Source organism: Cottoperca gobio, chromosome 10 (genome assembly GCF_900634415.1).
Source record: "Cottoperca gobio chromosome 10, fCotGob3.1, whole genome shotgun sequence".
Classification (NCBI taxonomy): Eukaryota; Metazoa; Chordata; class Actinopteri; order Perciformes; family Bovichtidae; genus Cottoperca; species Cottoperca gobio.
In genome coordinates this window covers 25,952,014-25,978,881 of record NC_041364.1, presented here as the reverse complement: position 1 = coordinate 25,978,881, position 26,868 = coordinate 25,952,014, and the positions used below count along the sequence as shown (strand labels likewise).

The window sequence follows — 26,868 nt, the reverse complement described above, 5'->3', positions numbered from 1 at the left end:
AATAATGTGGCCTTGTATACAGAAACAAAACTTATCGTAGTGGTAAACATTAAAGTTTATTATTCAACAGGGTTTAACTCAAGGTCTTAACTTCTGGCCGAAGGGTTCTATGAACTGAGAAAACTGGAAATATTTCCCCTTGCCAGGTCATATATAAGGTTGGTGCTATTTACTGGAGTATTGACCAACGTTTCCATTGTATAGAAACCTGGAAGGATGTTAATGATTGTTCCAGGTATTAGTAAAACCCTCCGGTGTTACCAGGGAAACTGAGTTTTGGCTTGTGAAAAACCTTAGATTTTGATTGCGAAACACATGAAACTATGAATGGTCTTAATTTTTTGTATTACATCGACCATGGTATAAATGGAATGATGGCCTTTGAGGTGTCCAGTATCAGAAATGAAAGGGACTTAACTCGTCAATTGATTCATGATGATGAACACCTTGTCGGGCATTTTCCCATTTATACCATGGTCACTTGATGGTCATAAAAAATTAAGACCATTCTTTTGAGTAAACACAACTGTATCTAAGAATATTTAATGAATAAGGTTTTTAAAACTTGATTTTGAAATAGTGATCCTCCTAAAGACAGAGCCACCACATTAATTAATAATGCAGGACATGCCTTTGTACATAAAATGTAGTCAAAGTTGATGAACAATATTTCCCTGATGTTATGTTAAGATGATGGTCATATTATCTGTCAAGGGAATTCAACATTCACTGCTTTTTGTTGCTGCTGTTTACCGCAGGAATGCATTACTGTTTTTATTTATTTATTTTTTGGTTTTTTTGTACAGCACAAATGGACTACATCTGCATTCCTGTGTTTTACAATGACAATAAATTAACCTTGAACCTTAAATTAATCAAAAAACAAGAGTGTAACAGAGTAACTAGGAGCATGGTGAACAGAAACTGTAAAATACACATCGTAGCTCTGTCAACTATAAAACACATTTAATACATTCCTTTTTAAATTGTCCTTTATATAGTGTTACGACGCTGGATTTGCGTTTCCTGTTTTATTTTGAAATGTTATCTTCCCCTTGTGTCATGTCTTCTATTACTTCCTGCTTCCTGCTCTGTTTTTGCCTTTCTCCCCCAGGTGTCTCGTTACCTTCATTAGTTTCCTCCTGTGTGTTTGCCTTTCTCTCCCAGTTGTGTCTCGTTCCCTCATTTAGTGTCTGTGTATATATCCCTATCTGTCTCAGTGTTCTTTGTCGGTTCGTCATTCTTGTTACACTCACATCTTCCCTCGCGTCTTCCCTCGCGTCTTCCCTCGCGTCTTCCCTGGTTTGTGTTTTTTTGTTTTACTTGTTACTTTGTTTTGTATTTGATTAGCTTTGTTAAATAAAGCTCTCTTTTTGTTAAAACCTCATCTGGCGTTCTGCATCGTAACATAGTGCTTTTTTAGATGCACAAAGACGCTTACCAACTGAAATCAGACTAATTGCAGATATTAAATCAAGTTCTGGTTTAATGCAAACCAGAGCTGAACACAATGTTTAACAAAGTTACTGGAAAAAGGTTTTATTGTATATGTGTATTGCTGTAGTATAGTATGCGTGTTTTGTGATGTGCATTTTATTGTATTTCTATATTGTAGTGTATTGTGGTGTTATGGTAGTGAGAGCTGCATATTTTAACTGCACATGTAAAAGCCCAAATAGGGACACAAGTTGAACAGGAGCTATGAACTCTGTGCAGCACATATTCTGTTTTATGCTTTGTATTGGAACTATTTTAATTGCATCAAATAAATTAAAATTCATTATTGTACTTTATTGGAGCAAAGTCCAATGCTCTCCAAAGCTCATTAATAAACACATTGTATCTTCTATTTGTTTGTGTTTTTCAGCCACACTGGCACCATCACTCCAGGAATGGCAATGTTGGGCTGGTCAGTTGGTCCACTTCTTTGTTTTGGACTGAAGTATCTCAACAACTATGAGATGGATTGCTATGACATTTAGTGCAGACGTTCATGTGCCCCTCAGGAAGAAGTACATTGGTGAGGAACAAGACAAGACATGAGGGGAGAGAGAGAGTTGGGGAACGACTACAACAAAGGTCCCCGGCCCGACTCCAACTGCAATGTACTAGTTTGTATACATTTTACTGCTAAAGTACAGGCTCAGAGAACTGCTAGCATAGCAGCATACTCTTAGTATTGTCATATTTGGTTTGTACATTGATTAAACAGTGTTCTTTAGCTTTACAGGGGTTTGTAAGCAAATTGTTCACTTTGTTAAGCTAGCTGTTTTCCCCTACTCCCAGTCGTTATGCTAAGCTAGGCTAACCACGTTCCGACTTTAGCTATGTACTTACACACAGACTGATATGGAAGCATTGTACATGTTGAACTGTTTATTTAATAATACTGGGTCTAGATTTAAGATTTGACTGTGTCCTATGTTTTTTTTTTTTTAATGAAGGAGAGAGAAATACTAAAATACAGACCCGAGTTCTGTCAAAGCCATATCTAGATAGATGAGCAATTGGGACCAATGTTCCCTGTTCTTTGAAAGTCTGATGACCTATGACTAATTGTGTATAATGTCCTGTCAGTCATTAGTCATCACTCTGATCAGCTCCCAGATGTCCACAAGCAGCTTTGGTGACAAATATTATTAGATCCACTGACACTTCTATCAACAAGTTTACTTCCTTTTCCATTCTCTAATCTTTTCATTCATAATTTATTCCTTCAAAGCACTCATAACTGTCCTTGTACTCCTCCTAGAATCCATACCCCTTCCTTTGCTCCCACTGGGTCTTGTCAGTCATTATTCATCTCTCTGCTTTGTACGCAGAAATCCAGTCTGCAAAAGCAGGTTCTGAAGTTTTGGTAGCAAACGATATTAGAGGCAGGGACGCTGGCTTCCACGGTTTAGGGAAGTGAAGCTGCAGACTGAAAGACAGGCTTTTGTTCATATGAAAGATATACTAATCTGTGTAATACTCCAAGAAGAGAATTAGATGCCAAGGAGAGTGATTTCTCCATTTGTCTGTTCCTCTAAATCACTGCTGATAGAGTGAGTATGTGTGTATGTGTGCCTGAATGTGAGTGTGTACTTAAACACAGCGTGGAAATATGTTGTTTGTATGTCCTTGGCCACATTCAAATTGGAACTCTTACAACTCATTTCATATGTTGCTAAGCCCTTTCAGTTTTTTTCTTTTCTTGTTGGTTTACATGATGTTTTCTGTGTGACTAACACAATAACAAGTTATTTAAAAAAAATCAGAAAGCCAGCATGGAGCCAGGAGTGTTACTATAGGGTGGAGACTGAGGTCACAATGCCGTGTGTGGGATTTACACAATATGCTGATCTAAATCACAGTAAAATGAGATGTGAATTGTATTTTTACATATCTAGAAAACATCACATATTGTAAGAAATGGAGCTTCCTGAGATAACAGAGCTGAAGGGGTGAAATAATATATAATAACAGTTTATGGTAGGAGGGAAAAAAGGTACCCATCATACTATGTTTCAGGAGTAAGGATGGAAGACTAATATAGATAGATAGATAGATGTATAGAGAGATAGATAGATTTTTTTGATTTTTCAAAAAAAGACTATTTACATATTTTTCATTTGTACAATTACTTGCTTAAAGCAAAGAATAAAAATATATACATTTAACCCTTGATCATCATAATTAAAAAATCATAAACAATCATTTTTGTATCACAACCAAAAAAAATGACTCGCATCGACCCACAAAGCCACTCCGTGTGAGTGCCTCCCCGCCACAACCCCGGAAATCAACTCATTCCATCATTCAATATTCCAATCATTCATCAAATATCCCGTTCTCGATCACCACAAATAATCACCCCCCTTCCTCCCCCTCAATCCACGGACCAAAGCAGTTCCTGCACCCCCACATCAGGTCCACACACACGATCCATGTGCGGCAAGTGCGCCAAAAATGTAAAAAGAGACGCCACAACAACACCGTCAAAAACAATTATCCCTGCAGCGAACCAAACAATACATTCAACATCTGAAATCTGAAAGCCCCATCCACACACACCATCCATCACTGGCCGAATGATGCATGCTATGTGCGAGTGCGACACAGCAACAAGCAAAGATTTCAAACGTCAAATGTACCGCCCGGTCCAAATCATCGGCAAAAATAACCATCCCCAACAATATCATTACCATAGCATGTCCCCTCCCCACCCCCATCACACCCGGCACTCACGGGCCACCCCCGACCCACGCATGCTAACCCAATGCAGCAACACAAAAAACATTCCAGCTCACAGATCAAGAAAGGGAAAATGAAAACAATGATCCGCAGCATCCAAAAACAAGACATTCAATGAACAGCCGTAACACCAAATGACCAAATAAATCGATCCCCAGAAACACAGCAAAGAAACACCCAGCCGTGCACGAAACAACACGACTAAACCATGCCGCGCCCCAGAAAGGGGTTTGCATAGGCTTGTGTTCCAAAGCGTTAACACAAAAATAATAAAAAACTATCCAATAAAAACTTGTGCAAAGTGTAATTCATCGTCACTGATGAAACAGATCATATTTTTTTATAACACCAACTTTGTTTAAAAGTATCTATGTCTCCTATATGTTTATACAACCCGAACTCGAGCCAGAGTCTTGCTCTAATATTGCACAGCCACACTGCTTTCACCTCCTGCCTTTCTCTGTTTTCCACTCTGTTCTTTCTACTTATGTACTGTAGTGGCTTCTCTTGGCAGGAAGTTTAGGAGCTGCTACTTTTCTTTGTTATCTTTTTAGTAGGCAGCTCCCATGATAAAAACATAACAATAACATCAAAGAGACTAAAAAACATTGTTAAAAGAGAGAAGAAACCGGTGAGTCTCTTACACTGGAAGACAGTCTCACATAGATTACAAAACGCAAAAAATGCTTTTTACACAGTTCGCATAGAAAGTTGGCCTTGTCTGGCCCTGTGAATTAGAGGCTCCATCAACAACCAATGCAGAGAGTCAGACTTTGGGCACCTTTTATGGTTAAAAAAAAAAGGGCCGTTCACTTACCATTAAAATGTTTGAATCAGTTAAAAACAGAGCAGTATCCAGCCCCAGGTTACTCACAATATATCCTTGATCTCCTGTGGACTCACTAATTATTTCTAGTTCCACTATATCACCCTCCAGGTCTTTCATAGATCTGGTGATGTCTTGTGTGACATTGAGGGTATGCTGTTGACACAACACTTTTATTTCAGTCTTACCAAGGTCCCACCACTGCATAAGTCTGCTAAAATCGCCCTTCCTCTGTCATTCCAGAAATAAATAAGGACCTGTCTAAAAATATTTTCAAAAAGTAAAACTGAGTTAAAATGCCAATATGCACTTTTTGGCTTTATGTTTCTACTAAAAACATTATAAAAAAGCAAAGCATTATCTGTAAAACCAGCCGGAATGATGCTGCACAGTTTAAAAATATTATAATGATGTTTAAAACAATAAATATGATCCAACCTGGCTGAGGAAATCCTATTATCTCGGTGGTGAGACCATGTATATTTTCGATCATCTGCGTGCATCCTTCACCATACATACACCAGGCAATGGGAGTGGACCAGCTGCCTCATAGCATTCTGGGACGCTTGATGCGGCTCTGCGTGGTTGCGATCTAAAGATGCATTTTCTGTGCAGTTAAAATCTCCTCCCAAGAATATTTTTTTTTTGTCTTTTACTTTGACCGCAAGTTTCACTTTTACCCCAAGTTGATTTTTTTGTTTGGAGAAAAGCTTTAAAACTTTCAGCAATAAAAAAAAAATTGGCTTCTTGGCTGCTACTTAAGTTAAAACCAGGAATGTCACTACTGTCTGAGACACACTCCTCTTCACTCATACTTTCATCTGCCTACCCCTGCTTTCTCAATGTCTGTCCCTCATCCCCAGCTTTGCAGTTTTTTTTCACTGGATACATTATTTATTTTTCTCCTGCGTTTTATTGCAGGCTTTTGTTTTATCTCTAACATTGTCACCTCCTCCTCCATCTCTGCCTCCTCGACCTGTTCGGCCCATGGCATCTTTTCAGCTGTATCATTTGTCTGTATTTCACCTGCCTCTCCAACCTGTGTTTTACTGACTTCACCTGTCTCCGTCTCTTATTTGCTCTTTACTATTTTTATCTGTTTCTTTGCCATTTTTATCCCCCACTTTACTTTCTCCTGCCTCACCCAATACACTTTCCTCACTTTTCTGTATATCATTATTAATACACACACCCTGTGAAACAAAACCACCTGCATCGTGCACCAGGTCAGACACAGCAGTAGCGCGGCGTGGCGAGGTTCGCGGAGCCGCCACCGGCTGCCCAGGGAGAGTTTTTCCAACTGCAGCAGCGGACACCCCCGGGGGAGTGTCCCCATTCCCACCACGGCCGCGCCAGCGGTCGCCCCCTGCGGTGAGATCTCCCCCCCAGCAGCAGCTGCCTGCTGCTCGACTACAACTGGCCAGACGGACCCGGCTCCCCGCGCCTCGGACAGGCTCTCGTGGTGTGTCCCTCCTCTCCGCAACCAAAACACTTCAAATACTGATGAAGTTGCAAAAATCACATAGTCATAATCATCTACTTTAACGTAAAAGTGGAGGTTAAGCTCCACTTCCCAGTTATTGAGTATCATATATACCTGTCTGCGGTGAGACACTACGTGTTTCAGTAACTGAGACTTACATCCAGACAGAATCTTTTTCACCGGGGAAACAACTTTCCTGTGTCTAGATAGCTCTCTACTGAGGAATTCATCAGTTATGAACGGAGGGACGTTGGATAGAGAATGACTTTGGTTGCGGGCAGGGCCAGTGGCAACACCTGCACAAACAAATAATTTACCATGATACCTGTCTCGATGACGCGGTTCACCTTCTCCACCTGGTTCAGGAAAATGACAACGCCAGTGATTTTCCATTCATCATCTACCGCTTATCCGGGGTCGGGTCGCAGGGGCAGCAGCTAAGGAACCCTATACTTCCTTTCTCCGAGCCACATCCGCCAGCTCCAACTGGGGGATCCCGAGGCGTTCCCAGGCCAGTGAGGAGATATAATCTCTCCACCGAGTCCTGGAGGGAGGGAGAGAGAGAGATAGAGGGAGAGAGAGAGAGAGGGAGAGAGAGGAAGAGAGAGAGATGGAGAGAGGGGGAGAGAGAGAGAGAGAGAGAGAGAGAGAGGGAGGGAGAGAGAGGGAGGGAGGGTATGCGTCTGGCACTGTTTTGCTTGTCCCTCGTCTTAGCAAATCACAGTTCCATGTTTAAGGCGCAGAAACCTTTTTATTTTCCCAGAACACATCATATGTATCATATGCCTGCATGATCTATTTATTTTTAACTGTATGATTCTGTCTCATTTCAGCTCTATTCTGTTTTGTCTTTCTTAAAAACACTGAGGGCATTTCTGAGGCCACATACAGTAAGTATAGTATGTACTGATGTTCACCACCAATGCTGCCATCATCATGGAGCCAGTTATCACTCCCAAACTGATGGACTGATCATACTTAACTGCCAGTCTGCCTCTGACCTGCCTCTGTCCTGCCTCTGACCTCTGACCTGCCTGTGTCTGCCTCTGACCTCTGACCTGCCTCTGTCCTGCCTCTGACCTCTGACCTGCCTTTGACCTCTGTCCTGCCTCTGTCCTCTGACCTGCCTCTGACCCTTCCTGCCTCTGACCTGCCTCTGACCTCTGACCTCTGACCTGCCTCTGTCCTGACTCTGACCTGCCTCTGACCTCTGACCTGCCTCTGACCTGCCTCTGACCTGCCTCTGACCTTCCTAATAATAATCAAGACGTTTCCTGGAGAACTCTTTAGTTAGGTATACTTGCAATTAATTAACTCTTAATAATTGAGTCAGTGAAGTCTGCATATAATTTCATCTGAATATGTGAAATGTGTCTGTAATTCAGAGTTATGGATGAATGAACATTTGCTTTGGTTCAAATGGAACTTTCCTTTTTAAGACGTTCCTATTTTACCCATAATCTGTACCAAGGAAAACACAACGTGTTAGTTTGTTTACATCAGTAACATGCACTCTAAACTAAGCATAAATATATATGTGAATATATTACAATTTGAACATTAAAATAATAATAATGATAATGATCTCCATAACTCTTGTTCTTCTTCAATGCAGTGTCAAGTTCAAAGTTACTGATATTGTCTGCTGTAAAAGAGAATTGTCTTGTATTAAATATGCCAGCAGAATGCAGATAACAGGAAGAGTTTTTAATGCCGGGTGATTATCCACATGAATTGCACATTCGCAAACCCTGGCTGGAACTAAAATAACAAAACATGGCATTCAGAAAATGACTCACAAAAAAAGCACAACCTTGCATAAAAGCTCACAATGGTTAATCCCTCCACGATTATCTGACAACCACATATGTACCCTTCAGTTGCCAGTTAATACGTTTAACTGATAAAGAGACAAATGAAAATCTGTAATAATTGTGCTTACACAATGGTACCCTGCAACACTTACCAGAATTAATTGTCTCATACTTATATATATATACTTTATATTGTATTGGAATGGACTGCTAAAAAATGTGTGGGTGTCACCAAAAAACCTTTACTGTTGGAATTGTCACCCACTTCCTCTCCTCCGTCGCCTGCAGGTCCGTCTCTACACTCCCCTGGTGTTTGTGACATGTCGTGAGGAGTGAAGGAAGCACCAGACGCAGGGTTTGGGATTGTTGAGACCTGCTAACTGTATTCTGTCACAGTAACAATTATTACCCAAACAAGAGTCTGCCATTGAAAATGAAGATAATAATATATAGCAGTCAGAAAGGAATAAGTGATCAACATAAAAACGATCAAATGAAATATTAAGTAAACAGAGAAGCTAATGCCCTGCTCCACTACATACAATTATTTCCAGCACTTCTACAACAGTAGAAAACACCAACATTTAATACTTGCACCCACACATCGGGATTATGCTCAGTGACAGTACGCTTTGTAACCTCCAACTTTAAAAAAAAATTACTTTACTTTCATTTCTGCACAGTTAAAGCTGGCAAAGCTTGCAGTCAGGGTTAGGAAATGATTTAATGTGTCTCCCATTCTGCTTCAAAACAATGGCACCTCTTCAAAATCATTATTATAATTATTATTATCTTTAAAAACATTATTTTATTTTATAAATGAAGACAAATAATAACCACATGACAAAATATCTGCAAATAAAATTGCAGGAGTTTATGTTCAGTATAAAAACAATGAATACAAATAAAAACTCCAAGACGAAGCATTTTATGTGTGGGCGGCCTAAAAGGGAATGTAGTACATCGGGGTATTGGACATTCCACAGATGAAGGGAAAACGCAGTACAAATGTTCTGACTTATGTATGTATGTATATATATATACATAATGTTGAGGGAGAGTGGCTGGTTGGCAGACAATGTGAATGCATCTCTGTGTTCTCTTGTACTATTCATTATTTATTCTCCTTGATCAAGATCTAATAAACTTTCAGTGTAAGACATCACTTCGCTCTCCATCAGCTCCTTTGGTTCCAGTACTCTGCTCATTAAGATTTTCCCTCTCACAAAGTATTTCAGAGTGAAATGTATTACTTTCTTTTCACCCAGTTTCTGCATGGAACCTTTCTGTGTATTTCTACACCAGCATTAAATGATATCTTACAATACACTTCTCTACTAATAAAGTGTAAAAACACTTTTTCCATGTTGTTCCTCCCTCCTCTTCACCCTCAGTGCAGCAGAAAATGTTTCTCTCAAGGTTGTATCCAACACTTTCCGTGTCATGGCTGTGGCACGCAGAGCTGGGACACTTATCACCTCTGCAGTGTAAAGCAACAATTCATATTGGAACATTTCTGCTTTTCAGCAGCTAGTAATACAAAAAAAAGCCAGGAGCACTGTGGGAGTACTCCGGATCGTAAGTGTAAAACCTGCAGCCAAAAAGCGATAACATTAAGACAGTGTTAACACTGCTCATCACCATCAGGCAAACAAAAAGCCAAAAACATTATTTTATGCTTTGATTACTGAATGTGTGTTTTCAAGGTGAGTGTGTTCTGCCCATTTAACTGTAAAATAGTTGTTGCTCTTTCGGAGGTCATTCACATGGCATAGCAGTAAAATAACTGATCTCCCTTTAGGTGAGATTTATTAATACATTATCTTTCTCAGAATTCTAGGAAAGTGGATTATTGACATGTTCAAATCTTTTTACGATTTTTAAAACTATAAATAACCCACAAAACTGATATTACAACACCATAGGAAATATGATAAAGTGCCATACTTATTAAATATTAAATGATGGACTATATATATTTATGTTTTGCTCAAGTCAGTTTTTTAGCATCTACAGTATATTTATATCTATATCAATATATATATATATCAATATATATATATATATATATATATATATATATATATATGTATATGTATATCTATATTCATATCTATATATGTATATATATATTTTTTAATCTATATCTATATCAATATATATATTTATATCTATATCTATATATATATATATATATATATATATATTTAAATGTATATCTATATTTATATATATATATATATATTTATATCTATATTATATCTATATTTATATCCATATCTATATCAATATATCTATATCTATATCTATAGTTATATCTATATCTATATCTATATCAAATCAAATTCAAATCAAATTTATTTGTATAGCCCAATATCACAAATTATACATTTGTCTCAGTGTGCCGCACTGTTGATTCTGAAGGCCTAAGGGCAGATTTCTTGGACCCTGGCAACACATTATGGCTGAAATATGATTGGATAAAAGCTCTAAGATAAAAACCAGCCCTCTGAATCTTGATCTGAGGCTGGAAGCAGCGCAACCAAGAAGAAAGCTATGAAATGAAGAGAAGAGACTTTAGAGAAAAATTTTATACATATTTGTGGAAAAAATATATCAACATTAAATGTATCTTCTGATGATATTTAGGCCAGCAGAGAAGGCCTCGCTGGCCTTGCTGGCCTTGACGACCCACCACTGCAAATAAGCTACATCCAGCACTGCTTACAATTATAGGAAAGTGCATATTTGACCTGTTCATATATATTTCCATAGTTTTAAAGCAGTAAAAGACCCACCAAACTTAAATATCACTTTAGGCCTTGTGCTGTTCTCAGTTTTCTTCATGCATCCAACAGCCTCTGATGACTTACATGCTGCGGCGGCTGTGCAGCTCCACTCCAACTTTTCGCTCCAATCTCCCCCACAGCTAAGAACAGGATGCATTGCTTTGGTCTCTGAGGACTTCTCGTGTGCAGGCCGCACTGAGTCAAGTACCTCCATCCTGATCCAACGGACTATTCTTCCATCCTGCTTAACCCTGGATTTGCTTGAGTAACAGCCCCACCACACACATACACACTGTCTCTCACAGACAGAAAACACTCAGCAGATTTCTCCAGCGTGGCTTTCACAACCCCCTAGTGGCGCTTACACTTTCTGCCATTTGAAATTCATTATCCGCTTTTAATTCAACCAAGCCTTCAAAGCTTCTAAATGTCTTTCAACCACTGGTGATGTTTTCTCTTGCTTGGCACTCGTTTGCCCTTTAAGATTGTTGCCATTGCGTTTCAGTTGAATTCAACACTTGCGGCCAGAGAGCTTTGCTGTTGTGTGGAGAGAAATTGGGTTATGAGGAGGCAATGTGTGTGTATGTGTATGTGTATGCTTGCACACACTCTCTGAGGTCTGGCACTCAGCTGCTTACTGTCACAGATGAAGTTAGCAATTGATCATGTCAGGTGGTGGCTCCATCACTGCTAATCGCTCTCCTGTGATTCTAAAATTGTATGTTAGGATAATGAAAGAAATGCAGGCAGGGAGGAGGGTATACAGAAAAAGCTAAATTAGTTTTATGTATTTTTTTTAAGATACACTTGCACACACACACATACACATAGCCCCAACAGATTCACTCTCCGTGCATTTATTCATCGCCGTCAAAACATTGGATCTTGCAAAATATCTCTCACCTGTCCATGTGGAGGACTGCACCAGCAACCCTGAGGCCCAGTCAGCATCCAGGTCAAGCTGCCAGGAGAGAATGGACCAGAGAATAGTAGAAGTGTCAGATGAAGAGAGAGAGGAAAGAGAGGGGTGAGGAGGACAAGAAGGGAGAGGCAGTACAGCAATGGTGGACGAGGATAAAAGACAGTACACACATTATTTGGGAATATTTCTTTTTGCACTCTTTGTACGTCGCTTTGGACAAAAGTGTCAGCTAAATTAGTTGTAATGTAATGTAATGTTTCACTCTTTCAAATAGCCAGGCCTTCCCCAGAGTTAGTCTCCCTTGACCGCATCACCCTCGCCCAGTACCTCAGAATACTCACAAAATTAAATAGGTACAACTCGTTTCACTATTATTGACTGAAAAAGGCAAAGCATGAAGCATATGACACAATGGTGAAGGTCCCAGCCACTCTCTGAGGATGTTGTTGCAGCCTGATATGTTGGCTGATGAGGGATGGCAGGAGAGGAGGAGGTCAGACGACAGTAAAGAAAGGTCGCAACCGACATGGAAACATGTACGCGAGCGAGCAAACGCATTGAGGGAGAGAGAGATGGGACAGATGGGAAAGGCTATGACTCTTCACCACTCATCTGTGCGGTCTTGCTGTTTGACTCACCTCTTTGTTACCTACACCTGACCTGAAGATATAAAGACCCAGCTGCAAGGAAAGGGGCTACATGCATTAACAGTGTTTTCCATATTGGAAGTTGTTCTTTTTATGCTATGCTAACAGTCCACAGCCTCACACCCCCACCTCTGACTGGGTGAATCTCATCTTCTATCAGACAGTTTGACAGACTGGCAGGCGTCTCACATCTGGGCGAGGTTGTGAGACGCTCAATATAATTAATCCTTTCAGATGCCTTAGATGTAAGGACTGAACCAAGAGAGAAAAAGAATACTGATAAACTAAAATCACTAACATTTCTTTATCCTCAGAAAAGTTCCACTCATTAAACTCAATGTATGTCAATATTGGACTACCCTGTGAAGGGAAAGACGGGCAGAGAAAGAGGGCCAGGGAGACAGTGAAAAGACAGAAACCTGGACAGGCAGATATGAATGGAGAGAGGAAATGGAGAGATGTTATTGTAAGTGGGGCAGAGAGGAGACAACGATGTAATGTGACATGTGTCTGAAGCCTGTCCACAGAAAGACAGAGAGACAACAAGACTGAGAGACAATGATACAAAGCCTGCTCTTCTTACTGGGCCTGACAGTGAAGGCAGGTTGTCTTTATCCCATACATTTAATATGAAAACAGCGTGCATGTTCACATGAATATGCAGGATATTATTATTGTATATATAGTTGTAAACTATACAATATGATACCTGGCACATATAAATAAATATGGCAATATTATTGCTGTTTAAAAAATGTTGATTGTATGGATTTATATAGAACTTGTGTCTGTCTCTACCCTGAACTACATGGCTTGTAAAGCAAATCCGATTCCCACACGTTTGATGCGTCAAAGTCTGTCTGACACCCCGCACACATCTATTTAAGACTTTAGAATTTATACCGGGTCTAATGGCTCAAATTGTGATCTATAATAATAATAATAATAGAAGTGATTATTTCATTCTACGTGAATCATTGTTTCACAGTTGTTGTTGTAGAGGTTGTGCATCAGGAAAAAGCCTCCGAGTGCATCACGGGACCGACTGTGAGCTTTAATCATTTTAGTGCAGTGGGGAATATTCAGAATTACAAGAAAAATGCTTTAATTATACTTTAAGAAATGTAAGGAACATGAATATGCTAGATCTTGCACGCATTCTTTATAATGCATGTAATTTCCATGTAGGTGAATAATGCTTTTTGGGCATAATATCTATAGAATACTGTAAATATCCAGTTAATTATGCAGTTCAATGTTATCCCAAAGCTTGAGGTGACACAATGAGCAGGTCAGGTTCAGGACTGTCGCTGATGCTGCCTGTGTTTGTTACTGTGTTGTTTACTGATCTCAGCCCCCCCTAGGTCCTCTAGGATTAGTTTAATCCATAATCTGGCACAGTTTGAGCCTCTGTCACTGAAATGCTATTTGACTGAATTAAGATGTATTCCTCAATTTGGAGGTGGAGGGGCACTTCGATAATTGCATCGGCCTGCAGCTCTGATTGTGTGTGAACATGTTGAGTGTATCCTCGCATGGTTAAGACCAGGCTCTCCCTGAGCTCCAGGAGCCTGCCCTTATTCACCAGGTCAGACAATCAAGAAAATGGACCTGCCATTAGGAATATTAATGAACTCCACTTAGAGGTCGGAAAAAAAGATTTAAAAACACACACACATATGTGCTGTTGTCATGGCAGGGAGTAATGCTTTATTTACAATCCTGCAAAACAAATAGTCCGACATCACTCTGAAAATGAGTCTGGTGTCTTTTGAAGCCTTTTAAGACTTTGTTGTGCAAAAACATGATTATGGTATTTTTTAAATGAGTCTTGACTTATGTTCAAGTCTCATTAGTTTTTTCTATTACATCATTGTTCCATAACAACATCCAATTTTCTGGAGTAGAAACACTTTAAAGTGATTGAATGTTCTTACTCAAGGTAAAGTGTTCAGCTTCATCTTTGGTTTGCAAAACACATGTTTCTCTGCTGGACACAGCTCAGAATATGCTTTCACTAATAAAAGCTGACCTGTAAAACAAAGAGAGCGCCAAGCGGCTGCTTATCTTACTGCACATCAACCAAGTTCCCTCTAAAGTTGTTTTCACACACAAACAGTGAAAATACTTATCATAAAAGTTATTGTTACCTACTTGGACTATACATGTTCATATTGACCGTGCAAAATTTTGCACTATTTTTCGTGTTAATCTTTTGTGTGGTTGATGATGCATCTTGGTTGCTTAGAAACTATTGTTGTTCCTTGGAGTGAAACATCAATGATAATTGCATCATCACAACAGATTAACAATAGAATAGGGCAAAATGACATGTCGGCAATATGACCGTGTACGGCTGAAATAGGCATAAATTACAATATTTTGAAAATACAGGCACTATTAGCCAGATACGTCAGGTACCAACAGGATTGTCATTTTTCATTTAACAAAGTTACTGCACATATACATTTCAAAGCGGTCATGATGACCGTCATGGCCGGTTTGCTATCTGCGATGATATGAATATTGGATAATTGGATAATAAACTTGGTAAATGTACATTTTCGTGTTATTTAGTTTTTTAAGAATTATTCATTAATGCTTTAGTTACTTTGTTTTCAACAAATGAATAGACTGTATCCCTAATTAATCATTTGTGAGCAAGAAAATGTTTGCTCTCAAACTAATAAATTGTGTTGTCGAATTAGTAAATTATTATGCACAAATACTTGATTCATGGTCTTGATTTACTTAAGTAACTATATCCAATTAATTATGTGTGTGCATACAGGTATAGAACGTAGCATTAAACAATATTGTTCAAACACATTCAAGGCAAGTCCAAGAGCACACAATCTACAACACAAAGTGTATCCATGTGTCTTCATCCAAAAATCAAAACACACCATATTAAATCCAAGACGTCTTGATGAGATTGTCCCTGACAACTGTCCGTGTTGGACATATCGGGACATACTTTGGATTTTGCCTGTTTAGCAAAGTTGTGTTTTCTTTGACATCGTTAAACATATATAAAATATATTGTTCTATGCTTTGTAGTATATTTGTGCGCACAGATTCAGATTTTTTTGTTTTGAAATGTAAGTTTAATATTGGTAGTAGGGACACCGTTGGATGTTGCGCCATGTCCTCACAAAATGTTGTATTTCAGCCAGCTGCTGGTTAATTGACGGAATGCAAAGACAAAGCAAATCCCTGTTTTTCCCAAGCAGAATATATATGAACACTACACTGTATGTATATTTCCCTTGCCGGCCTGCCTGCCTGCCTGCCTGCCTGCCACTCTGACTCCTGATCTGTGATCCCGGACCTGTTACTACTACTCTGATCTCCAGCCCCGGTAAACCTGACTTGCCTTCCGCCTTGAGACTACGAGTTTTGAATATCCCTGAACTGTACTACTGCCGTGCCTCATTCGGTCCTGTTGTGTGTGTGTGTTTCAATAAATCCTTGATCCCGAAATTGCGCTCCTGGGTCCTTGTCTGTCTGTCCTGACACGTAACTTAACTGATGACATTAAGATACAACCGAATCTAGGATCCACACACACGTGTACAATGCATATGGCTGACACCAGCAGCCCCGACTGTCGAGCTGGCTAGGTATTTGTAGTCACAGGTCTCTCCAGTGCGCCTCGGATTGGAGAGCCGGAACAGGTGCACCACCAATCACAGCCGTTCTTCATCAAGGTGGGAGGAGGAGGTGTCGCCGCAGCCTATCAAGGGGCGGCGGTCACACATACAAATCTGCATACTTAAATAGGGAAAACAAGGTGTATGCATCCACAAAGTAATCCCCACAGATAAATAAGGTCGTGGCCGTAACAATAGAGTACAGCATGCACCCTCAACCCACCACAACACACGCACACACGCATACATTGAGTTTATACATCTCTTTTGTCTTGTTGGTAGAATCCGGCACAAACATCCCCTCTGATCTCTAATCTACCATTACTATAATGAAAGCCCGTCTAATGGAATCAGAGGAGGCTCTTCCTAAAAGGATCATGCATGGATGACAGATTAATAAAGAAATAGATAGAGAGAAGAATAAAGGGGAAATGCATGCAATACAAACCAAAATAGATTGTTGTACTTATTTGGGTCACAGTGGGAATGGGTGCTGGTGATCAGTTTATATGGGAGCATTAAAAGGTTTATGGGCTACAGACTGGGGTTGTTTGGAGACATGACTTGATGTAGCTAAAGCTGACTCCATAACATCACAATCTCCCCTGATTACATAGCTATACAATCAGCAGTAACGTTAGCCGCAATCTATCGGAATGCCTTTTACAACGTCACTGGGAATCTTCTGTCTCTGTCTGGTTTTCTTGTGTATCTACAATTCCTCAGAAGACATTTTGGTGCTTTCTTTTCTGAAGAGCTTGAGTTCATATATCTTTTTATACACACATTATATGTGTCTAATGGGTGTTGTCCAAAATGACGGACAAAACCGGATTTCTTTGAAATTAAGTTGAAATAATCAAAGCTAGTGGTAACAAAAAACCTACAGGATTGTTACATTATCCAGCAGGAAGGATGTGAAAAATTCCAACATTGCCCCTCTCACTTCACCACTCCATCATATGTGATGGCTTTCAAAAAGAAAAGCAATCAATGCAGCTTTTTCACCACAGGGGTGGCTGTGGCTCAGGAGGTAGAGTGGTCATCCACCGGTTGTTGGTTGTTGGTTCGTGTGTGTGTGTGTGTGTGTGTGTGTGTGTGTGTGTGTGTGTGAGAATAGTTACACTACTGAAGAGCTGACGTGCACCTTGTATGGTAGCCTCTGTATGAAAGAATGTGTGTGAATAGTTACACTACTGAAGAGCTGACGTGCACCTTGTATGGTAGCCTGCACTGCACGGGAAACTAAAGACATATTTCTGGTCAGAATAATATCGAATGTTTGAACATGTGGCCTTGAAAACGAGCTTGTCCCTGTGAACAAGAGAAATGTCTTTATTACATTTAGTCCTGCATTAGAAACTTCACTTCTTCCCCTGCACACATGTGCTTCATGCTTCTGCAAGTGAAGATGGCTGCATTCATTGAACAGTGTATTTACATACACTATACATAAATCAATGTACATGTGAAAGGTACAGCATGCAGAGCTCTCCACATCTCGGACTCTGTGTCCTTTACTGCCTATATAATGGGATGCTCCTCCATCTCTACTGCTTGCTATACTTGGCTTTAGTTTGGACCAATTGAGAGTCAGTCCTTAATTGTAGCAACTAGTGTGTAATAATAAACAACATTAGGCCCATTATATTGTTAAGTGGCAATGCTACTTACCAGAAGACAATAGCAGCAGCATAGCCAGGTCAATCTGCAGGACAAAATACAGAAAAGATGCCAATAAATACAACAAGTGCCAGGAGTGAGCGTTTAGACATTTCTAACAATTGTGTGCTATTTATCTGCCATAATTGTAATGTTTTGCTCAGTGAACATGGCTTACCATATTACCATGGTAATCCCCAATTACTGGCAAAAGCTGTACTTTGTATGTGTGTCTCACACATAAACACAAGGAGGTGAGGTGTGCTATTTTTTTCATGGTTGTGTGGAGAGGAGAGCCAATTAGTGAGCATCCAGATGCTGTTTAGCTAATCCCTGCTCTGGAGGACACACACACACGCACACACGCACACACACACTCAAACTTGTATACTAATGTGTGCAATCAAGCTTCCACAGAGCATAAATCACACACATGCATGTAAACATCTCCTCAATAAGCTATTTAATGTACCTAAAATATGCACATATCAGTATAAACAATTTGACATTGCACATAGCAGTACATTGTTTCTCCATTTAATAAGAGCTGCCTTGCTCACAGACCCGGCGGCAGACACAAAACATGGTGCACCTGAGTGTATTGATCAGGCTGATTATACAATTATAAGAACATCCTCTATGTAGCACATGCACGGGGCGCTGCAAGTGTACACGAAGAGTGATGCAAGTCACATGACATAAACATTTGTTTGGCCTGGACCTCTGGGGTGCGGGGATTTAATTTCTCTTACTAACAAGCTCTATTTTGATGTTTTTGTTGCACTCTAGGATATTATTTACAAATGAAGTGTTCCTCAAAAACCTATATATATAGAGTTTTATAGAGTATATATACTCTGCCATTTATCCTCTACTGTCACTCAAGATTTATTATGACAGGCTGGTATGTTATGAGGAATATCTTACATTGTCTCACATTTTGCGAGCTTCACATTGACTTATATTTAAATTAAGTGTGGGCCTACTCTGACAACATCCAGGGTTAAGCCCTGACAACATGACCTGATGACCCCGATGTCAATAAGCATAGTGACTCCTGCCGAGAGAGGAGAGACGCTGTGCTGCTGCCAGAGGCTTTTCAAATAAACTCCTAACATCCATTATATTTGCCTGGTGCGGGAACAGGCGAGGGCGAGTCTTAGACCTCCTGTAGCGATATGGAGCGGGTTTTGTGTCTCAGTTTTCTCTGTCACATGCACGAGGATACACATGCACACACACGGATGGTGTGGTCCTACAAATGGTTTCACACTATTCCACTGATCAACAGGTGGGGGTAGTGTGCCAACATATGCTGTGACGTGCCAGCAAAGGCATAGAAGAAAGAGACTGCAAGCTAGTAAACAGGGATGTTAACAATGCTAAATTCAAAATAGTTAAAAAAATTGAGAGAATTGTCCTTGACTCTTTTGTCAGCTTGAACTGCAACATTTCCAGTCAAACATTGGGGGAGCAACCAGGTTGGGGGTCGAACTCTAAAAACACATTAATATAAAGCACTTTGTTCTGTTGGATGTTGCTGAACTGAGGCTGCACACACCTGACACACAGTTTGTATATAAGCAGGTTTTTGCAAGTATTTCTGTGTATTTTCAGTATTAACTATTTAACCAGCAGCATGTTTGGTGTTCAGTAAAACAGAACACAGAGGACACAGAGTGTCAGGACTGTGCTCCACAGACAAAGTACAGCCGCTACACAGAATTGCCACCATCATGTGTGTGTTTGACACAATGTACCTGGTTGATGCACGACACAATTTAGTGACAAATCAACCACAGGCCGACACCTGTGGATATGCGCCTGGATACAGAACGGCGTATAGCAAAGCTCGTGAGCTGTGTGCACAGCTGTTGTTGGTTGACATTGAAACCAAATGAAACAGGAGTTCATACAGTGTGATGTGGAGTCAGACAACACTGAATATTGATGAGAGAACATTAGCTTTCTTTGAGCTTTTGGAGGCATTTGATGAGTGGCCATTACAAATATCCGGGATACACATTTCCATCTTTCACATATTGGGGGAAAGTGACCCCCTTTACTTAGATAACAAGGATGAACACACTGTGTTTTGGTAAGTAATACTGTATGTAAACATAACGTTTCTTGGTTTACAAGAACACTCAACAGGATCCCTTTAATTAGCTCGTTCACATCCCTCAACAACTTTCCATTCTTCTCCAATACCCTATCTTCAGGCTGAATCACAACAAATGACTTATTTCCATAAAATGTGATCAAAACTGAAAGTGTGCATTGACCAGCGAGGTCCCCTGGTAATCACACAAAGTGATCATCAAGTGGAACAGATGTTATGCTAATGCAAGCAGTCTGTCAGTTAGCGTGATTGACGGGGGCCTGTCATTATAAAGAGAGGGCCTAGCCATTACAATTTCAAATGCTAAAAGCTAGCCTTGGAATAAGCAGCATATGGGAAAAGTAATAGGCCACTGGAGGGGTGGAGAGGGGGGGGGGGGGGTGAAACTGAATAGTATCACTTTGAAAGAGGATCAGGAGGAGAAGGAGGTAAAAGAACACTTTTTATGTTTAGTTTAATGAATATATGTAGAGGCAACGGGTCTACACCAGCTGGCAGCAGAAAACAGTGTGGCTTTGGTTGTACTGATTAACTTGGAAATGAATATCATTCTGAATTAGCACACTGCTGCTGCTATTTATCATTGTTGTACAATTTAAGGTGAGAGGCTGGATAGAATAGTTTTTAAATGGTGACTTTGAATGTTCTTGGATCGAGTGTACCATGAATGCAACATTATATATATTATCACCATCTAACTTAATCTCTATAAACAGATTCTGCATTCATGTTGGAGCAGGTGTTGTATGCAGGTAAACAGTCCAGGTGCAGAGCAAAAAAGACGGAATTAATTAGAAGCTCCTCTGGATCCGAGACAAGCATTTAGCAATTGCTCGATGCCCAACAGCCATGGGCCCTGCCTCGTGTAGCCTTGTAATTTAATTAACGTATCTGGAACTCAAACTGGTGCAAGCTTCCACTGGTTTAAATGTATGCAAAGTCCATGTGTTCCTAAATTATTCCTCAGTTCCTAAAAACAAGTTCCAGGGAAGGATGCTATTTAACTTGGTTCCATTAATTTTTTTTAAAAACAGATTAAGTGAGTAACCGTGTTGCAATGCTATTAATTATTTTTTAATCTGTCAGAATGACAGACAGCAGTTGGACTCATCTGTCAACACTTTTAAAACTCTGTAAACGACAGTTAACACAAAGCCTGATTGCAATGTGTGTGGGCTCCTTCTGTCTCTTTTCTCAAATATTAAACAGGGTTTAACTCATGTGGGATTTGAAAAGCCAATATTTTATTTGTGAGGCAAAATGCCTCTTAACAATCCATTCATGTAGAAGTGTTCCATAGACCATGTCACAATGTCTGCCTCTGTCCCTCCTATCAGCCACACTTACACTTCCCCAGGCACCTGCATCTCTAGGAAGCTTTACAGTCATCCAACATCTACCTACTCAGCTGTTTCTCATTCTGCAATCCCCTTGTCAGTATTTTTATTCTTCACTTTTCCTCCAGTCCATTGCCAGGTCGTCCATGTTGCTTCATGCATTTGAACCAAAATCTGTATCTGCCTGCATGCCTGCACCCTTAACCTGCCCCATTCCTGTTGACCTGTGGACTTTTGATTACTTCTGTTTGGACGTATTACCTTTGCCTACGAGAGTATATATCATCAAGATTCCATCAGAATCTTTGAACTGTTCTTGTCTACTTGGTTGTGTGAGGTGAAAGGGACAGGTACACGTCTGTGTTCTCAAACAACAGGAAGTTAGTTATTGTAGTTTGGCCTGTAGTACTGTAGCAGTTGCAGCATTAGCGGCTGTGAGACACAGCTCATGGAGGGTTTTGAGGTACTATACAACCTTTTGTGCCCTTATACATGTTTCAGTGAGGTAGATTGGGGATTCTGACTTTGAAAAGCTTCATCATATCAGAGGTAGATAACCCTAATGGGAACAATCCATTAACAAAAGTTCAACACAGGCTTTATCGATCCAATCTGTAACAAGTACAAGCAAAAACAAACAGAGGAAATTTTTTGTAAGAGAAAAACACAACTGAGGCGCTCTGGGGACTTGGGAACATAAATGTGTTCTCCACAGCTTGTTTGACAGAAATGATGGCAGTGTAAAGACACACACACACACACACGCACACACAGTGCAGCTTGTACTTGGTTCCATAATCCCCTAAATCTATTTCTTGGTCCGTGGTACATCACTTCATTTGACCATTTAAATAATCCCCAGGATGCATCAGAGAGACAGCGCAACATCCACATAATTACCACCTGAGAGCAGGCTCAATTGTGTGTGTGTTTGTGTGTGTGTGTGTTCGAGTGTGAGTGTGTGTGTTTGCACGTGCATGAGCATCTGTGAGTGTGTCTGCATCTGTATATGCATGTCAATGCCTGTTGGAGCATTCATGTTAGTGTGTGTGTGTGTGTGTGTGTGTGTGTGTGTGTGTGTGTGTGTGTGTGTGTGTGTGCGCACGTAAGTAGGAAGGCCTGCGAGTGGAATGTCTCCCCTGCGGAGATGGGCTCAGCACTTATTCATCAACAAGTGCAAGAGGAAAAAAGCATTGAGTGGAACTATGCATACAAACACACACACAGCCATTGTTTTTTAGCATACCAGTGGGGCCAGTGTGGAGCAGAAAGAGCTGCAGGATTACAAGGTTTCTGGAAGAAATGCTTGGCGATAAACTCTCAGGTAATAGCTTGGTTTGGGAGAGCAGACTGGCTGACATGGCTGCCTGGAACAGAGTGACTGGTGCAAAGTAGTTACAAGGGAATTAACTGTGAGGAAACATACGTACACTTAAGCAACAGTAGAATAACGAGCTACAGTGAGATGCTTTACTGAATGTGTGTCACAGAAGGTTGTATTGTTTCAGAAAAGAGCTCTTACCCATATTTTACATAATACATACATAATACTATATATAACTTTACATGTACATATGTTGTTATTTGGTTAGTTCCAGGGGCAGCGCAGGATAGTTACATGGGAACAACACAACAGTTGTTCATGACAACTCACGTCACAAGCTAGCGACAGCTAACGCCTGTGCGGTAGATAAATTGGTTGTTAGCGGTGATAAACAAAAACTGCTAAAACACTTCATCAATTCAATTTCAAATAGCTTGGCCAGAGCAGAAATCAGCACACCCCAGTTCAACAAAACAAAAGGGTTTGTCAGCATTAAAAATAAGAAATCAATCATTTACTATATGAATTTGTTTGTGAGAAGCTTTGATCTTTTTTCACAAACTGTGGCATGTCTCCAGCTTATATTTTTCATCCAAAGTCTTAAAATAACTGTAAGTTTGCCCGAGATGTCTCTCTTTGCACTCTGACCTCATCCACCCTTCACCATCTGGTTTCTGGTTAAGGGGCCATGGTGGGTTCTGGGTGGGTCCTCAGGGAGGCCCATAGTATATTTTGAGGCCGTGGCAGGTTAAGGGGCATAGATGGAAGGAGATAACATAGCCACTCTCTTCAGGCGCTTCCTGGACTAGTGATCCTAAAGAGAAAGGCAGGCAGTGCTTTTCTCCTCCCTCTCGTGCTCTGTCTCTCTACCGCTCTCAACCTTTAGCTTTCAACTAAATATACAGTAACCTTTTCAGTGGTGAGGCAGTGGGATGAATACAAATAAGGTTGCTTCTGTTTCATTTTCTCTCTTTTGATGTTCCTATTTCATGGTTTGGAAATTTCACAGAAAGAAAGCGAAATATTGTCTTTGTTGTTTTCTGAGCTCTCAGTAAATAGTATGTCATTTGGGCGCAGGTACACAAGTGTTCTGCAGGTGTAAAACAGAGGCTGCCAGTTGTCTCCAATATGGTTTCATTTGATTACAATAATTACACCTGGAGCTAGAGAGGCAGACACAGTAGAAGAACAGATGGAGTGGTCTCAATTACTATCAATAAAGCAGACAGGTCAGGTGTAAACAAAACATTTTTGAATAGATTCTCCAAACCAATGTGAGGCCAGTTCTGGGACTTTTGTTGATGGAAAATTGGCACCGTCCTAATTCATCCCATTCCCATCTCCTTCATCATGAGAGAAGACATAAGACCCTTCTCCTGCTAGTTTGAGCCTCCTCCTCACATTTGGATAAAAACTTGTTCTAGTGGAAACCAAAAGAAAAATCATCTCAAAGTGAATACATATCTGTTCTTTACTCTTTGTTTACACACAGCAGCAGAGTGGGTGCATTTCTTCAGTTCAGTGCATTGTGTTCAGGTTATAATCAGTGTTGTTGATTTTCAGAGCAGCTTCCTTGAAGTAATGTTTTCATTAAACCCAAGTAAATATTCATTAGTTATTCATTAATCATCTGAAAACTTTATTCTTCAAATGTAGATTTATAGAACTACACAATTTAGCACTTTTGCATGGTCAGCTGTGACCCTGTTAATAGTCTCAAGGAAATTAATTTCTTCAATTGCTTTGGAGATATTTAAAGCTAGATGTGTCAAAATATCCTGCAGTTAAATACAACAAAAAACTGCGATGCTAATTATTGTTCCTTGTGCAAACCCAGATTTAAAATAGACTGTTTATAACTCACAACAACAGTGATACAACACCAATCTATAAATGCTGCAATAAAATCTGTAATTCAAGTCTGATTCTGTCAGCAGGAACATTGCTACGATCAGATAATGCTGAAAAGCTTGTCACTCATGCATTCATCTTGACTTCTGTAATGCCCTGTTCAGTGGCAGTAGGAAACAGGGCAATACATGTGTCAGGCTTGCAGCTTATTCAAAATTCTGCCGTGAGGATTTGAACCAGAGAAACATCACCATATTTCACCAATTATTGCATCCCTTACATACCCATACATACCCTGTATATGAGAAATGGACGTAGTCACTGTGACGTCACCTATTGGTTTGTGGACTACGGTTTTGAAGCCTCTCGTTTGGCATTTTGACGATTGCCATCTGGATTTTTTGGGACCAGAATGGGGCGAAAAGGGTGGAGCTGGAGAGGAGTGTAGCCCCGCTAGCGTTAGCTTGGTTAGCCATGTGTATTTCAGTGAAACTTTAATACCATAAACTCATTAGGAAAATGTTTACTGAGGTAATTAATCAAGTGAGAAGTAGGGTCATTTTCTCATAGACTTCAATACAATCTGACTTCTTTTTGCAATCAGTAGGTACAAGCAAATTACAATACACACCCAGCATCACTGATGGAAGCGAATGAGGAGAATATGAACCTTTTGTATATTATTACTTTACATTTCCACATGCATGTGCAAAAGCTTTATACCCAACTTTCACTCTTTGCCATTTTGGCCTCTGTCATTCTCTATATGTTTGTGTAAATGTACAGAGCTGACATCACCTCTCTGCTCACGATTCAACTTTCCCCTCTCAACCTACAGTGAACTCCAACTGCTCCAAACGTTAGTGGTATTTACACACGGCCTGTCATACAGGATTAAAGCAAAGTAAGCATGAAACAAAATAACTTCTCTGTGAATGTGATATGGTCCACAACAAACAACACACACACACACGCACACACACACACACCACACACACACACACGCACACACACACATATGAACACAAAGCAGTTCCTGCCCTCTGGCCCAGACTTCCCTCCCAGTGGTTCAGGGGTTAAATCATGTGTGATATTCCTCCTGGCAAAACACATAACAGCAAAGACGAATTGCAGGTTTCTTCCCCCTCACTGGCTTTTCACCTTCACTCACACACCACTGACTATTTTTGTTATCATATAAAGCGTTCATTCCCCTACGTAGGATTCAGGTTCATAAAAGTGTTCATTTTTTCTGCCTGGAAACATGATTTGATAGCATGTGGAGGGAAGTAAAGTTGTCATAAGTGAAAGTATTTGGTAATATGTTGCTAGACATCTGTACATTTGGTAATGGAGATGCATCAGGTCATTTAGGATGTTTTCCACTGAACGTTGAATAATGTAAATCATAGGGAAGGGGAGATTCTCTCTCTTTATCTTGTTAGAAACTGAAAAAGAACATTCAGAAGATAATATTGCATAAAATGAAATGCATTGTTTTCCTCTAAAAATGTGCAAGGTAAAGTATGTTGACACATAAAACACTGGAGAAAATAAGTGTTCTTTTTGATATAACTTATTGTACACCACTATCAACAGTTTAAATCATGTTGGTGACCTCACATAATTCAGAGGTCTAATTATCACTATAACAGCTGAAAACAGCTGTGTCAAACCAGTGTTTCTATTATTAAATCCGGCCCATTTATAGCAATGAGGGAAGCAACATAACAAACACCTCTCTGTATAATGTGATGTAGTTCAACAGCACCATAAACTGCAACCTCCACAATGATCAACGCCACTTAAAACAGTTCATCCTCTAACTAAAGTGATCAGAGAGGTTCATCGTGTAAGCGCTTGCAGTATGGCTGTAAAATTCAGCTTGACATCCAACCCCTGTAAAACAAACAGCCTTGGTGTCTGCTTAAAGAAAAATGTGCCCCCTAAAAGCTTCTCTGGATGTGTGTTGTATCACAAATGCAACACTATAACTGGAGAGCTGCATTTCATAAAGCCCCAAGTCGTGCTGATACATTATAAAGCACAGAAAGCCTCAGTGTTTAACAATGAGTTGAAGTGAGTAGTATTTAGCTTTAATGTGTTTCTGAGCGCTGACAACTGTCACAGCCCCAGGAAATAGTTGATATTGTCAGCCACGGTTTGACTCCCACTAGGCGACAGGACAAATCGGTGTCGGTTTGA

The 26,868-nt window shown here is 40.1% G+C and overlaps 1 long non-coding RNA gene across 1 annotated transcript; it reads left to right on the top strand.

The window, feature by feature from the left end:
• Nucleotides 1-1,238: 1,238 nt before the first annotated feature.
• Nucleotides 1,239-9,480, top strand: LOC115014821 (uncharacterized). The gene is made up of 4 exons (XR_003832942.1): nt 1,239-1,302; nt 1,868-2,105; nt 7,376-7,432; nt 8,645-9,480. It is a non-coding gene; the product is annotated as an uncharacterized LOC115014821 (long non-coding RNA).
• The last annotated feature ends 17,388 nt before the right edge of the window (nt 9,481-26,868 follow it).